This window comes from Tasmannia lanceolata, unplaced genomic scaffold (assembly GCF_043159265.1).
Source record: "Tasmannia lanceolata isolate RefF3 unplaced genomic scaffold, GAP_Taslan_0.1 ptg000506l, whole genome shotgun sequence".
In the NCBI taxonomy this organism is placed as follows: Eukaryota; Viridiplantae; Streptophyta; class Magnoliopsida; order Canellales; family Winteraceae; genus Tasmannia; species Tasmannia lanceolata.
The window spans coordinates 14,351-32,433 of NW_027519179.1; the positions used below are offsets into that span (position 1 = coordinate 14,351).

Consider the following 18,083-nt stretch of genomic DNA (forward strand, 5'->3'; position numbering starts at 1 on the left):
TTATTCTTCCATCTGATTGATAAAACCAGAACCGTAGGAGTATGATCTTTCCGTATCCATCAGATACACAGAACAATTGTCAACGGGAGTAATCATAGATATTTAAGGTAAGGTATCAAAGATCTTTTTCACCGCAGCCGAAATACCGGTATCACTGAAATAGAACAAACAATAACAATACATGTAGGCATGGTTCATTTTATACAGATTTTGCTTTACTTTAGGTTTAGTAACCCTTCCATAAATTCTATCAAGTCAAAAGTAAAGTGAATGGAATATATGAATCTTCCTCCCAATCACTACATTGACTTCCAATTATTTATTGTAGCCAGATGCAAAAAAAAAAAAAGCAATTAGGCTCAAAGAAAAAAAATCTGTTCCATATTGCACTTTATTGTTTATTAATGAGATCCGGACGACACAGATATTGAAAAATTGATACCTTCCATTGCCGATTAACTCGAATTCTATGGGGATCATGAATCATACCCCAAGACAATCAAATAATAAAAGATCCTCTTGCGGTATGTTATATTATCTTGTATAGGTACAAAGCAAAATGGGTCCAGATCAATTCGTTGTTCTTAATTTTGATTTTACCCCACCCACACCCAGTCTTAAGAACTTTAATCCCAGTGATGTAATTAGTCCCAAGAACTCCCTCCTGTTTAGGATTCAGGATCCACATAGAATTAGTCATTTTGACTAACATGTTTAGTTTCGAAAAAATAGAGATCTTATCTTTCGCATTTCAACTTAGAATGCATCATGTGAGAATCAAAATATAATAGATGGGCATAAAGTTTCTATAAGTGACTAACTTACCCCAATATGAATATGAGTAGAGCGGGACGGGCATACACTGAACGGCCCATCCCATTTTTTTTTTAATTCAACTTTGATCTATGTTCCCATCCTACCTAATATCAAAAAGGTAAAAGATGTTTATTTCCATCCGCAATTTATACTCGATTCTTTTTCTTACAATTGGAAATCGAAAGGAATCTATGATTCATAGAAGAATCATTAGAACTCAGAAAGAAAAATTGGATCATATTGTATCCAACCTTATACCTTATACTCTTAAACAGAAGATTGTTAAAGAGAACAATCTTTGTTTTGATAGAAGCGGTCTGGGACGGAAGGATTCGAACCTCCGAGTAACGGGACCAAAACCCGCTGCCTTACCACTTGGCCACGCCCCATTTAGATTTCAATTCGACACTAATAAACACTAATATTGTTATTGGTTATTCGTCAATTCCAGCCCAAATATCTATGGAATAGGTTGTTGCTAGGATTCTATACGTGTAAATGTAGAATGAAAATGAATTCATTGATCATTCCATATAAGTCAATTAAGATATTGTATGAAAGTATGATTCCTTCTATTCTCATTTGAGAATTGAAGGATTTTTGATTGGGGGAAGTTCAAAGAAAAAGAAAGAAGGATTTTTTGTCTTCTCTTCTTTCTTAATTTTTCCCTTATATCAATAACTCAATAAAAATGAAATTATCTCCAAGAACGAAATATTTCTTATGCTTAATATCTTTAGTTTGATCTGTATCTGTCTTAATTCTGCCCTTCATTCGAGTAGCTTTTTCTTCGCCAAATTGCCCGAAGCTTATGCTTTTTTCAATCCAATCGTAGATTTTATGCCAGTCATACCTGTGCTCTTTTTTCTCTTAGCCCTTGTTTGGCAAGCTGCTGTAAGTTTTCGATGAGATCTTTAATACTGTCCTAGAAACATTCATATTCATGATTTATTCGATAAAATAAATTCAACTCTAACATAACAATTGATAAGATCAGATAAGTCTTACATTATGAACCCTCGATTCAAAGATTGAAATTCTTTTGCTTTTTGATAGCCGCGATGAATCTGGATCACCTAATTTCCGCATTATGCCCTTCCAGTTCCAGGGGTCAAAGACCCCATTATGGTACCCCATAATACCTAATTGGGGTATGACAAGATAATTTTGGTAACAAAGGAATTCCTGCAAATTCCTTTCTTTTCTAGAAACCACTTTTTCATTTCTTTTCTTGGTGTCAAGGATATGTGGTACAAAAATAGAGAATCTATTCCCTTATTTCCTTTGCAAAAAACAAAAAAAAAATGATCTTGGAGATTGTGCAATGCTTACTCTCAAACTCTTCGTTTACACAGTAGTGATATTCTTTGTTTCTCTCTTCATCTTCGGATTCCTATCTAATGATCCAGGACGTAATCCTGGACGTGAGGAATAAAAAAATCAGAGATTTTTCATTATTTCCTTGCTTGATTTCTGCATTTTCCTATGCTTTTCTCTATTCCAGACATTTAACTATGATAAAGGACTTGATATTTTTTCGAATTCGAAAGATAAATCTCAAGTGATCCGAGGGAACGGAGAAAGAGGGATTCGAACCCTCGGTACGAACAGCTCGTACAACGGATTAGCAATCCGTCGCTTTAGTCCACTCAGCCATCTCTCCCAATTACAAAAAGATAATTCATATGCGACGCCTGAAGTAAATATTGATCAAAGTCTTTCTTTATCTTTATTTATTTATTTTATACATTTATTTATACTTACTATATTATACTTACTATATATATACGAATTATCTTTATTTATTTATTTTATACATTTATTTATACTTACTATATTATACTTACTATATATATATACGAATTTTATCCGCAATTCAATTTGGATAACGATTCGAAACAGATATCTCCAATAGAAAGAGTACGTCTTTGATTTCGTCCGAAGGGTTCTTTTATTCCCCCGGCCTGGCCAGTACAGTACCTAGCCAGGCCGTTCCTTCTTTTGTTCCAATGAATCATGGATCAAATTATTTTTCTGATTTGAAAACCAAATTGTTATTGAAGCAGCAACAAGAGCAAGAAGGACTATTTCCATTCCTATGATAGGAGTTTCATTTCTTATTATTTTTTCTTTTTCCTTTTCTCGATTTCCCTACTGGAATAAAAAAACATACATATTCTATTTCTATTAGAACTCATTTATTTCTTCAAGGGACAAGCTTTGTTTGAACATTTGAGTCCACAAACACAAACAAAATGAATACTATGATTTTTTACTAGATCTAATTGACCCCAATTCAGAAGATCGGACAGGTGAATGAATAGGGAAGAAAGGAATAGCTTCGAAAAAAGATAAGACTCAAATTAAAACTCTCCTTCTTTATTTTTATTTTTTTGAGAAAATCGTTTCTTTGCTTGAAAGACTCGAGGAAGAAGTTGAAAAAAAAAAATGGAGCTATGGATTCTTGCGCAACTTAACTCAATCTTATGTTCCGACTTAAATGGATCTTTCAGGCCGGGACTGTCAGTAATAACTCCACCAGCAAAAGAAAAGATATAACTTGTTATTTAAATGAGCCCCCATTCTCTTCTCCTATTTCATCAAGCCTTCCCCCTGGAACACATCAGCACTCCAATTTTCATGATTCTGATACTATCTTGATTACGTTTTACTCCCTTGTTTTGTTGGACAAACGGTACATTCATATACAATAATCATATTGTAGCGGGTATAGTTTAGTGGTAAAAGTGTGATTCGTTCTATTAACAACTGAAATAGTTAAAGGTTCTTTCGGTTTTTTCCTATTCCGATCAAAAACTTTATTTCTTAAAAGGGTTTAATCCTTTACCTCTCAACGCCACGTTTGAGGAAGAATATACATTCTCGTGATTTGTATCCAAAGGTAAATTATAATTTGAATAAGCAAATTGGATTATGGAATCGCGAAACATAATTTTTTTTTTTTTGAGTTGGATCAACCGTTCCTTTTGAATGAGTATGAGTAAAGGATCTATGGATGAAGATACAAAAGTTTATTTCTAATCGTAACTAGATCTTCCACTTTTTGGGGGGGAGGAGGTTGAAGCCAAATAGCTATTAAACGATGACTTTGGTTTACTAGAGTCGTCGACATATTGTTTCAGCTCGGCGGAAGAAAATTCTTTTCCTCAGGATTCTCGCGAGTAGAAATAGGGAACGAAGTAACTAGAAGTATTTTTTAAAATCCCCTCTTCTAGAGGGATCATCTAGAAAGTGAGTTGTTTTGTATGCATTCATATTCATACAGAAAAACTGACATAGATGTTATGGATCGAATTTTTTCTTTGAATTCGGATTTGCGATGACTCCCCTTTTTCCACACATCGTATCGTAAATATTTTCTCTTTTTTTTTTAGTTTCGTTTACGCCTTAGATCTGGGAATCCATCTATATTCCATAAAGGAGCCGAATGAAACCAAAGTTTCATGTTCGGTTTTGAATTAGAGACGTTAAAAATGATGAATCGACGTCGACTATAACCCCTAGCCTTCCAAGCTAACGATGCGGGTTCGATTCCCGCTACCCGCTCCATATTAATTATTATTATTATTATACGTGCATCGTTGATTTGGATATGCATCTTTTCTTTATTCCCTAAAATCTCTCACATACAATACAATTCGTTTATCGGAACGGGCGATAGGAAAGCAAGAATGCGAAAGAAGAAAATCGGAATGAAAAGCAAAGCGCCCATTGTCTAATGGATAGGACAGAGGTCTTCTAAACCTTTGGTATAGGTTCAAATCCTATTGGACGCAATTTATTTCCATCTATTTTTGTAGATTGCTATGCCAAGAAAGATATTTTGAATGATTCGAACCGGAAACACTTCTCAACGATTCCTTTCCTCTTGTACTCAGAGTGATCAATTTCTTTATGTTTGTTCCTGAAGTATAAACAGTTCCATCTGTTCCGGAATAGCTTCCTTCAAAAGGGCTTCTGCTTGTTCGGTGAATGTCTTGGTAGAAGATATGATTTCTTGGAACTGAGGTTTGTTTGTTTTTAAGTGGGTACGTAACTGAACGAGAAATTTCTTTACCTGTCCAATATCTAACGGATCAAGATACCCATTCGCCCCAGTATAAATAGTAAGTATTTGTTCTTCCACCGTGAGAGGGGCTGATTGAGATTGTTTGAGCAACTCGCGTAATCGTTGACCTCTTGCCAACTGATTCTGAGTGGCTTTATCGAGATCAGAAGCGAATTGTGCAAAGGCTTCTAACTCTGCGAATTGAGCCAGTTCCAATTTTGATTTACCAGCTACCTGTTTCATGGCTTTAATTTGAGCTGCGGATCCTACTCTGGAGACCGAAATACCCACATTAATAGCAGGACGGATTCCAGCATTGAATAGATCGGCAGATAAGAATATTTGTCCATCTGTAATGGAAATCACATTAGTAGGAATATAAGCCGAAACGTCCCCAGATTGAGTCTCAACTATGGGTAAAGCGGTCATACTTCCTTCACCTAAACGAGAACTTGATTTAGCGGCTCTTTCCAAAAGGCGTGAATGCAAATAAAAAACATCTCCTGGATAAGCTTCGCGACCGGGTGGTCTTCTTAATAGAAGAGACATTTGGCGATAAGCTTGTGCTTGTTTGGAGAGATCGTCATAAATTATTAAAGTATGTCGTTCACGGTACATAAAATATTCAGCCAGAGCCGCTCCTGTATAAGGCGCGAGGTATTGTAATGTTGCAGGCGAATCCGCCGTTTCGGCTACCACAATAGTGTATTCCATCGCCCCTCGTTCTTGGAAAGTAGTCACTACCTGAGCCACGGAAGATGCTTTTTGACCAATAGCTACATAAACACATATTACATTTTGCCCTTTTTGATTGAGAATAGTATCTGTGGCTACTGCTGTTTTCCCGGTCTGTCTGTCCCCAATAATTAATTCTCGCTGACCGCGTCCTATAGGGATCATCGAATCAATAGCAATAAGCCCCGTTTGAAGAGGCTCATATACGGAACGTCTCGAAATAATACCCGGAGCGGGAGATTCAATTAACCGAGATTCAGAAGCTGAAATTTCACCTCTCCCATCAATAGGTTTAGCCAGAGCATTTATAACACGACCTAAATAAGCCTCGCTCACTGGTATCTGAGCAATTCTTCCTGTTGCTTTTACAGAACTTCCCTCTTGTATCATCAAACCGTCACCCATTAATACAACACCAACATTATTTGATTCCAAATTCAGAGCAATGCCTACGGTACCCTCTTCAAATTCTACTAATTCCCCTGCCATTACTTGATCAAGACCATGAATACGAGCAATACCGTCGCCTACTTGAAGTACGGTGCCGGTATTCACAATCGTGACTTCTCTATTATATTGTTCAATACGTTCACGGATAATATTACTAATTTCGTCGACTCGAAGGGTTACCATTAGTGTCTCTTAATTCTTTTTCGGAAGCAAAGCGAGAAAAAAAAATAATGCCTACAGTGGAAGGGCTAATCAGTTATTTCTTTCATGGCCCCGAGCATGCCAATATTAGCACTGATGGTGCGTAAATGTAACTCACTGTTCAAACAACTATTCAGAGTTCCTAGAGCTCCTTGTAAGGCTTGCTGGAACACTCGTTGTCGTACCTGATTGATTGCTCGTTGTTCTTCAAAACTAATGGTTTCATTTTTGAAATTTTCTAATCGTTCCAAATTATTATAAGTAGCATTAATCAAATTCTCTTTTTCTCGTTCTATCTCAGAGTATCCATTCATTCTAAACTCATCTGCTTCCATTTCCACTTTCCGTAAGCGAGCCCGGGCTTTTTCGAGCTGCTCAATGGCTCTTCCACGTAGTTCTTCTGAATTTCGAATAGTACTCAAGATCCTCTGTTTTCGATTATCTAATAAATCACTTAATGAAAGTAGATTATCTTCCCATTCATTTCACAACTAAACTTCCATGATCTCTTCCCGAACCAAACATGAATCTTTCAATTCATTTGGCTCTCACGCTCAGTTACTTAATGGGCATTCCCATATCTTTTAATGTAATGAGCCTGCCCTCTCTTCTCTGTTCGTATTCCACGATATCGAAACTGATACAAGACCAGAACAGAATATTCGGAGGACTCTTCCGACCAGACAAAAAATCTGTAATTGTCAGCAAAGTTGTTTATTTTTTTTTTTATTTATTATTTTATGAATTTTTCATTTTTTTTTTTCTTCAAATCCAAAGAATTCTTCTTATTTTATACACAGGCCGTCGATTTAGCGTTGGATACAAAAAGGGGGCGAGGCACCCATTTGTTTTTTTTTTTCATTTTTCAATAAATGGTTCAAATCATTTTATTGATATGAGTGTTCTATATCAGATAAATTGCCAACTATTCTATTCATTTTTAAACCATATCCGTACTAACGTAGTGGTAGAAAGAGTACCATGTTGTGCCTGGACTTCAAACGGTTTAGCTTTAACCATGTTAATGGTCCCACATTATTGGTTGATAGAGAATCAAAGTCGATTTACCAATGAGTCACGAAATGCTATGGTTCTTACATATGATTTCTGAATTTATTCAGAAGTAATTCGTTGAGATCGTGCACCTTTCTTTCCTAGTTATAACTTTCCTATTTATAAATAAATAAGTAAATAAGTGCAGCTGGTTGGATCCAGCCTATTCTTGAAATACACAACTCGCACACACTCCCTTTCCAAAAAAGATCAATACACCAAGCACTACACTTAGATTTATTGGATTTGTTGCTAAAATATCGGTATTAAGCCCGAAACTCCCGGCGTATGACCAGTGACCCAAGGAAACGAAAGAATCGGTTACATTTTTCATATGCTCTCCTCTTATAGATAGGACTAACAAAATTAATTGAACAGAGTTTTCTTTATTGTATAATTTCGCCCCACTTTTGATTGATTTCTTTTTATTTATTTACTTATTTATAAATATGAATTTATTTATAAAATAGATTCATTTCATTTTGAAATTTCATTTATTCTTTATTATTATTTCAATTGAAGTTCCCAATCCAATAAAATACTTATTAATATGAGGTCCCGGGTCTCATGCCAATTGCGAAATACCTCGTTTGTTACAACGCTTCCTAAAAGTGAAAAAAAAAAAAGGGTTCCATTAAGGATGGAAAGGAAGAAAGCGAGTGGATCTACTAATTCCTCATCCTCAAATCAGCCTTTTCCCTGGGGTGGGGTATTGTCTCAACGAATAAGTGGTTGTAGGAGTAAAGTGTTGATATAATTCGAAGAAGCAAGCGGCAAGTTCACGGCAATCAAATAAGAAAAAAATAAGTACGTATTTTTCACATTTATAGGATTAAACAAAAGGATTCGCAAATAAAAGCGCTAATGCCACGACCAGTCCGTAAATTGTTAAAGCTTCCATAAAAGCCAGACTAAGCAATAAAGTACCTCGTATTTTACCCTCTGCTTCTGGTTGTCTCGCAATACCTTCTACAGCTTGGCCCGCAGCAGTACCTTGACCAACTCCAGGTCCAATTGAAGCAAGCCCTACGGCCAATCCAGCAGCAATAACGGAAGCGGCAGAAATCAGTGGATTCATGGTAAGCTCCTCGCACCAAAATAAAGAAATGGTTAATGATACAATCACTGAATTATGACTTATTATTCCATCACTAAGATCCATCGGGTCGAAGTAACTAAGAACTCCAAATTGAAGTGATGATATTACTGAATCATCATAACTGCTTCAATATCTCGTTTTTAGTTCCTATCCATGGAGTCTTTGTAAAGTCATACGATTCTAGTTCTTCCATTTCTTTGTTCCGAACCACTCTTTCAATTCTTCGCTCTTTCTCTTCTATATCCTTAACTTCATCTGTTTATTCATTCAATCCACAGCCAAAGATGAAACGGAAGTCCTTCCGTTGGAATCCATCTAACTTCAGTGGGATGGGAAATAATATATATGGATAGTCCATATATAACTCGTGAATATCTAATATCACATATACATATGTTTCTTCCATAACGTAAACCATTCGTATCTTATATTGAATTGGATTATAGAATCATTCTTCGAAACATACACAGGGATTGAATTATAGCCATTACATATACCCAGCTCAACCTCCCTAACCTACCTTTTTCTGAATCTTATTTGTTTGTAAACTTTTCTCTTCCTTTTCTTTATCATTATTGCGCATTGATATAAACGGATGGATTCATCAGCCCGAACCATTCCATATCCATATCAAGATTTGATTGATCCAATTGCAGACAATTTTTGTCAACCATTGAATTGATAGAACATAGTTTTTTTGTTTAGGCATACGTCGGAAACAGATAACATAACAATTCTTTCTTATTCAAATTATGAATCGTAATACCGTAATCGTAATTGACTGATATAAATAGAATATCAATTGGAGAGGTATGACGTAAATGGACCAAACGGGAATCTTAGGAAAAAAGATCTTTTCGATCTCTTTCCTTTTTTTTTTTTTAATTCCCTAATATCGTACATCTTTATTGACCCTACTCTAAATCGTATCTACCATATTTGTAGATATCCATCATGTTCCCCAAGTAGATTATCTTGAGCCACCCATGAGTTGGGATAGTCTTGTTTTTTTTTTCAAAAAAAAAAAAACAAGACTATTTTGGAAGCTAGTCAATGATGACCCTCCATGGATTCACCTATATAAGCCGCGGCTAAAGTCGCAAAAATAAGAGCTTGAATCCCGCTTGTGAATAATCCAAGAAACATGACAGGTATAGGAACCACTAAAGGTACTAAAGAAACAAGAACAACAACTACTAATTCATCAGCCAATATATTCCCGAAAAGTCGAAAACTAAGTGATAAAGGTTTTGTGAAATCTTCTAGGATGTTAATTGGTAAAAGTATTGGAGTTGGTTGAATGTATTTACCGAAATAGCCCAATCCCTTTTTAGTAAGACCCGCATAGAAATATGCCACTGACGTGGGTAAAGCTAAAGCAACAGTAGTATTTATATCATTCGTGGGTGCAGCTAACTCCCCATGAGGTAACTGTATGATTTTCCGAGGTAAAAGAGCACCTGACCAGTTAGAAACAAAAATAAATAGGAACATAGTTCCAATAAAAGGAACCCAAGGACCATAATCTTCTCCAATCTGAGTTTTGCTCAAGTCTCGAATGAATTCAAGTACATATTCGAAGAAATTCTGACTGTTAGTTGGAATGGTTTGTGGGTTCCGAACAGCTATAGTGGCTGAACCTAATAAGATAGCAATTACGACCCAAGAAGTGATAAGTACTTGGGCATGGACTTGGAAACCCCCTATTTGCCAATAGAAATGTTGGCCTACTTCCACACCGGATAGATCGTATAACCCTTTGAGTGTGTTGATGGAACATGGTAGAACATTCATATTGCCCTCTGACAGAAATAGAACTTAAAAAAGAATTATTTTGATTCAACCCTCTCTTTCTCGACTCGACTACTTTAAATCGTATATTTAGGATACCAAGTAATCACATAATATCCCCAGTGATTTTGATCTCTTTTTTGAGATTCAGAAATAGTAACCGATTAAATCAATCTATGGGGTTCAAAAAGTCATTGGCTTATCTTATTATTAATCAACGATTTCTTATATAGCTAGAACGACCCTCACAAATTGCGGATACTAATTTGTTAAGAATCAATCGGATTGACGCTATAGCGTCATCGTTGGCTGGAATAGAAATATCTGCGAGATCCGGGTTACAATTTGTATCGATTAAGCAAATCGTCGGAATCCCTAAAGTGAGACATTCTCGAAGAGCCGTATATTCTTCTTGCTGATCAACGATGATTACAATATCGGGTAAGCCCGTCATATATTTGATCCCACCCAAATATGTTTGCAGGTGAGATAATTGTCTCTTCAACATTGCTGCATCTCTTTTCGGTAGACGGTTGAGTTTCCCCGCCTTTTGTTCCGCTTTCAAATCCCTAAACTTATGAAGTCTCGTTTCTGTAGTGGACCAATTCGTTGACATACCACCGAGCCATTTTTTATTAACATAATGACACCGAGCCTTTATTGCAGCTGATGCTACTGAATCAGCTGCTTTATTTTTGGTACCAACTATTAAGAAGTGTTTTCCCCTACTTGCTGCATCAAAAACTAAATCACAGGCTTCTGACAAAAAACGAGCAGTTCTAGTAAGATTTGTAATATGAATACCTTTACGCTTTGCAGAGATGTAAGGTGCCATTCTAGGATTCCATTTCCTAGTACCATGACCAAAATGAACTCCTGCTTCCATCATCTCTTCTAAATTAATGTTCCAATATCTTCTTGTCATTTTTCCCCACACTTTCTCTTTTTTTTTTTTTTAAGAGACGAGGTACCCTGAAATAAATAATTGTTCCGACGGAACCTTCTCCCGGAGATTGACCCTTGATACATGGTCCAAGTGATTAATTCCTTTCTATTCGTTATTATCTTTATTACCCAATAAAAAGACCGGACCATACCATATAATTAAAGTTAAAAGAAAAGAATCAATTTGCTCTTAGGAATCATGAAATCCCGTAAATTATTGTTCTGGTGTATTATGGAAATTATTTGGGATGTAAGAACCAAATAATTCTCTGTGGTGGAACAAAATATCTCTAATTTCCCCCTCGAATAGATTCTTCTTTTTGATTTCCAAGGGAATGTTGTTGTCTTGCCTTGAACGGTGCACTAATCCCTTGAATCCGGTACCAACAGGTATCATCCCCCCCAGAACAACGTTCTCTTTCAGGCCTTTCAACCAATCAATACGACCTCGTAGAGCGGCTTTTGCTAAAACTCGAGCAGTTTCTTGAAAACTTGCTTCGGATATGAAACTTTGAGTATTCAGAGATGCCCTGGTAATTCCCAATAAGATGGCTCGGTAACAGATCGCTTCTTCCAAAGCACGCCCTGTTCGTTCCGCTCGAAACAATCCTATTAGTTCTCCGGGTGAAAAAACATTAGACATTCCATCTTCTGAAACCAACACTTTTGATGTTATTTGACGTACAATAATCTCTATATGCCTATTATGGATTTGCACCCCCTGGGATCGATAAACCCTTTGGATCTTATTAACCAAAGAGATACGACTTTGCGCTATGGTTAGCTCAGCACCAATCAAGAATTCCCACGGAATTCCAAGAATTCTTTTTATATGTTCGTTCCAACCCTCAACCCTCTTTTCTAGGTTCATCGATATTGAATCAATCGAACGCACTTCTAACACTTGTTCCACTTTTGGAAGACCTTGCGTTATATCACCCGATCTCGATTTTTCATATATAAATGTAACTAATGTATCCCCTTCGTAAAGGATTTCTCCATAATGACCATGAACGGTTGCCCCTGGGGTGGCCAAATGAGGCTTAGCTGATCTTATGACTAAGGAGTCAACATGAACAATTAGAACTTGACCAGATTTTATCTGTGGTCCATATTTGGATATACATACATTTTCACAAATAAACTGTCCGAGGACAATTATTTTGGATGTCTTCTCACAATAATCGTGATGGAGAAAGCACCAAGTCAAATCGAATGGATGAAAAATGATGTTCCTGCATGGATAGGGATTATAAATTCTCCCATTTTCATCCATTAAATAATATTTAAGTACTTGTAAAGTCTGTTTTAAATTGTCAAGTAGCAAATATTTATTTAACAAGATCTGATTATGAGTTATTAAATAGTAAGGTGAATAAAAATTCGCAATTTTAGGTACAGTCCCTAAGGGACCCAACGAATTCCTAATCGGAATCATGGGATCCTCTTTAATTTGAATTGATTCTTTTGTCACATTGTGAGATTTAGAACCATTGAATGGACCAATTCGAGAACAATTGGATAATGACAAAATTAGAAAAGATTGGCATTCCTTATTTCTATTCAGCAACGTACGAATAGTTCCTTGATGTTGGGTAAGTGATTGAATCCTCCTCGCCTTGGAATAAAAAGGATTGATATTGGTGTGATCTGATCCATTATCTGGGATCAATCCCGAACCCGCCATATCATTCCTTTTTCCGATATACGAAATAGGGGACTTCACTAAGTCAATTCTTATGAAATCTCGAATCAGATCATTTGCCCTCACTTCAACAATGGAAGCCTGAACCTTTTCTATAGAACCATTTCGGTCTTGGTCCCAATTCAATACTAAACAAGTACGAACTAATTGAATACTTGTGTAATAAATTCCTCGAATTGGTTTGCCATTTCTATAAAGGATATAATTTTCAACTCGGAATTTCACATTATCCCTTTCTTGCAACAGATCCTGGGGAAAAAGCGTTGCTAAATTGATACCATCAGCTATTTCATATGTGACTACGGATCGAACCGAAACAAAATACTTTTTCTTGGTAGGTGTGATCCGTTGGACATAGATCCAATTTTGTAATTTTTTTGATTCCTTAGAATTTTTTTTTCCCGTTCCTGGTGGTATCAAGATGCCGCTGTGCCGGGAGATCTTATCTGTCTCTCCAGGAAAATGGATATCTCCAGAAAAGATTTTCAGTTCAATCCTTTTTTTTTTTCTCTCCACTCGGACTAATCCACCTACGCGGCTTCTTGTATTTAAAGTGATTCGTGTATCGACTCCAATGATACTATTGTTCTGTACCATTATGGACGAAGAGCCAGGTAAGATATGCACTTCTTCGGGAATGAAAAAAAAGCGATCTACTTTCATTTGGTATTTCGGACTAAATTCCTTTGCTCCTCGATACTCAATCAAATCCTCTTTTTTGACGATTGAATCCACTTCTACAGTCCCATACTTAGTAATTCCTGAACTGCTTCTTCTGTATCGGGGATCGTCGAAATAAGCAAGAATACTATTTCTACGTAAAATACCATTTATGGGTATTTCAATCGAGATACCAGAACGAGGCATTAGTTCTTTCTCTCGTTCTTGATCATATTGGAATGGGATGATGAATCTATTTCTTCGCCTTTTCGCCAATAAATCAGAATTCTCGTGGAGAATGGCAGGATATATGAAATTCCAACGACCATTGGATATGATTCGAGCAGGTCCTGAATAATCAAGAATCTTTCCCTCTTTTTTACCGGAAGGATCTGAACTAAACAATTTGTGTCTCACTCGATCATTAGTCACTGAGAGGTCAGAACTCTCTCTCTGTTCGACAGAAAGAGAATGAATGTTCATTTGATCTTGATCCTTGTGGAGCGAAAAAGGCACTATACTAGATCTGCACGGACCCCCCGATAATATCCATAAATGACTTGTTTTAGGTAAGAGATGAACATTACCATATGTATATTCAGGTGCATGGTACACATCGGTACTCCAGTGCATTTCTCCCTCTGAGTCAGAATAAATATGTTTTCGAACTCTCTCTTTAAAATTGAAAGTGGATGTTCCAGCGCGAATCTCGGCAATCACTTGTTCTGATTCTACATATTGATCATTTTGAACTAAAAGAAAACTTTTTGGTGGAATATTCACATTATGTAGAATATCCTGACTCTCAATAGTGACATACAGGTCTATATAACATAGAAAAGCAGGATGCCCATGACGTGTACGTGTGGGATGAACCAAATCCTCATTGAATTTTATTTTTCCATTAGAGGGGGCTCGTACATGTTCTGCAGTACCACCTGTGAATACTCCACCGGTATGAAAAGTTCTTAATGTTAGTTGAGTCCCTGGTTCCCCAATTGATTGACCCGCAATGATACCTACTGCTTCTCCCAATTCGACCAGGTCACCATGAGTGGGACTCCGACCATAACATAATCGACAGATCCAAGATGTACTCCTGCAAATAAAGGGGGTTCGAATATATATTGATTGTGCTCGAAAGGTTATGAATCGATTGACAAGCCCAACCCCAATATCTTGATTTCGAGCGGCAATGCATCGTAGACCCATATATATATCGTCTGCTAATACACGACCAATTAGTGTTTGGATCAACATTTTTTCCGTCATCCCATTTCGAGGACTCACGGAAATACCTCGGATAGTGCCACAATCTGTTCTACGTACAACAATGTGTTGAACTACTTCAACAAGTCGACGCGTGAGGTATCCAGCATCTGATGTTCGTACAGCAGTATCCACAACTCCTTTGCGAGCTCCGTAGCAAGAAATGAGATATTCCGTTAAAGAAAGTCCTTCGCGTAAATTGCTTTGAATGGGTAAATCAATCATTTGTCCTTGGGGATCCGACATTAATCCTCTCATACCGACTAATTGGTGTACCTGAGATGCATTTCCCCGAGCTCCCGAAAAGGACATTATATGGACTGGATTAGAAGGATCCGTCATCCTAAAATTAGGATGCATTTCTTGTCTCAAATATTCACTTGTAGCATACCATATCTCAATGGATTGACGTAATTTTTCTACCGCGTGTACATTCCCATAATGATGGTGCTTTTCCAAAATCAAACTTTGTTGTTCAGCATCTTGGACTAGCCATCCCTTAGAAGGTATTGTTAAAAGATCATCAATTCCTAATGAAATGGATGTAGCAGTGGCTTGCTGGAAACCCATAGTCTTTACTTGATCCAGTATGTGTGATGTATATGCCATTCCGAAGTGATCTATTAATCGACTAATAAGTCGTTTCATGGCAGTTCCATCTATCACTTTATTGTGAAAGACCAGATCGGCCCGTTCCGCCATAAGTACCTCCATATTCTGTTGAGTAGGATTCGACAATAGGTTTGAGTCAGTGATTCGAAGACTTCCTTTCCTCTATCTTGATTCACGTATCAATTCAGGAATTAGGATACCGGTTGAACCGTAGAGACCCGAATTCACAAGGTATCGTATCACATAATTACTTAGCTTAGGTACCTTATGAGTAGGCTCGGCAAAACCCCTGTATGGCTTCTTCTATTTCTCGATAAAAAGAAATATGACCAATGGTGGTTCGAATGTATATACAAAGGATTTCTTTTTTGACACTTCTTACTAGTAGATAGTGCCCATAAATCTCATGATAGGTACCCAAAGATTCATATTGAACTTCGATGGGCACTTCTCTTGGGGCAATGAAACGTTGATCTAGTCGCCACCGGAGCCACAAAGGACTATCTAAATTGATTCGTTTCTGCCGGTAAGCTCCAAGTGCATCATAGGAACTACAAAAATAGGGTTCTTTTTCTTTCGTATACTTATAGTTATTATTATACTCGTAAACTGTTTCATTTTGATAGTTTCTGTGATTCCATGGATTATACCTATTTGCACAAATACCTCGACGATTTCCGATGGTTAATACATAGAGTCCAATAAGCATATCTTGGGTTGGTATGGAAATGGGATCCCCAATAGCTGGAGACAAGAGATTCATATGAGAAAACATAAGTAAACGAGCCTCTGCTTGAGCTTCCAAAGATAAAGGTACATGAACAGCCATTTGATCCCCATCAAAGTCTGCATTGAATCCCTTACGAACTAATGGATGTAAACAAATAGCACGTTCCTCCGCTAAAATAGGTTGGAACGCCTGTATGCCTAATCTATGCAGGGTGGGTGCTCTATTCAGCAATATGGGGTGCCCTTGCATAACTTCTTGAAGTATTTCCCATACAATTGGTTCTTTTTCCCGAATTTTACTTTTTGCAATCCCTATGTTGGAAGCAATATGTTGTCTGATTAGACCACGAATTACAAATGTCTGGAAAAGTTCTATTGCTATTTCTCGAGGTAATCCACATCGATGTAATGAAAGCGAAGGGCCCACGACAATGACGGAACGCCCCGAATAATCGACCCGTTTACCAAGTAGAGTCTCACGAAATCTTCCCTCTTTGCCTTCAATTACATCTGAAAACGACTTGTAAACTTTATTATGACCATCCCTCATTGGTTGCCCGCGGATCCCATTATCAAGAAGTGTATCTACGGCTTCTTGTACCAATTTCTCCTGACACATTACTGATTCCCCTGGCGTAGATCTACTTGTTGTTAATGGATCGGTAAGAGTATTGTTCCGATAGATAACTCTTCGATAGAGTTCATTAATATCCGAACTCATTGGTTTACCCCCATCTATCTGAATGATTGGTCTCAACTCCGGAGGAAGAACTGGTAATAGGCACAAAACCATCCGTTCTGGTTCTACATTTGTTCGAACAAAATGCTTAGCTAATTCCATGCGTCTAACCAAAAAATCCTTTCTTCTTCCAACTTTTCTATCTTCCCATTCATTCCCAGTGTACCTTTCTTCCCCTAATTCCTTCCATTCCACCAATGAATGATCTGTAATAATTCGCAAATCTGGATCGGCTAATTGTTCTCTGATAGCACTTGCTCCAGTAGAGATTTCTCGATTTCGAAATGTATCGAAGCCTTGGGTAGTAAAAAAAAGTGGGATGCTATATTTCCGGGATTGTATTTCATATTCGAATGAACCTCGTAATCGTAAGAAAGTCGGTTTTTTAACTATGGGCCTAGCAAAAGAAAAATTGGGATAGGTTCCTATAGGATCCCCCCCTTAAAAACCGGACATGAAGGTTTCCTCTCATCCGGCTCAAGTAGTTACACCAAATAAATAATAAATAAAGGGGGTCTCACTTTCAAATTTTGTTCTAGAAACCCCCATAAAAATCTACTCCTTACTCAAGTTCCCAGTGAGAACCAACCTATATTTCATTGATTCATTTTTACTTTATATTTTATTTTCGGAATTACTTATTCATTATTCAATTACGACATAAATAAAATGTGAAATTGTTGAGTAGCCTACGTCCCCTCGAATGATGAATCCCCTTAAAGGAATACCTTGGAACTCATAAGGGATTTACTTGTCTATGTATCGTTCCATTCGATCTTTTAGGTCCCTACTTCACCTCGACGGTTATGCTATGATGTCCCTTGAAGCATATATGCGATGGATAGATTCCTGTAACCATGTCATATTTGTTTACTTGAACAGAAAACAGAATTTATTTCTAAAAGAAATGGAGTGGCTAATTCCAAGAAAGAATTCTTTTTTTTTTTTCACGAGGTACAGCTAGCAATTCCTATTTATATGTTACGGAATCGACCATGGATCAATTCCCCCTTTATTTGGAAGTATTGAATACACCCATAATTCTGAGCTTCATGTTCTTCTTCTTCCTCTCCCAGGAGACATGTCAGAGCCAGGGGCATCCCAATCGGATTAAATGGGATGACAGTTTCTCATTCCGAATCTGTAAACTCATAATTTCGATCAAATCACACATCGCAGTATACTAGGCTTTCTAATTCCTTAAGGGGTT

At 37.1% G+C, this 18,083-nt stretch overlaps 1 non-coding gene across 1 annotated transcript; it reads right to left on the reverse strand.

Moving 5' to 3' along the window:
* Positions 1-2,391: 2,391 nt before the first annotated feature.
* On the reverse strand, positions 2,392-2,479 carry TRNAS-GCU (transfer RNA serine (anticodon GCU)). Its single transcript has one exon. It is a non-coding gene; the product is annotated as a tRNA-Ser (tRNA).
* Between the last annotated feature and the right edge of the window lie 15,604 nt (positions 2,480-18,083).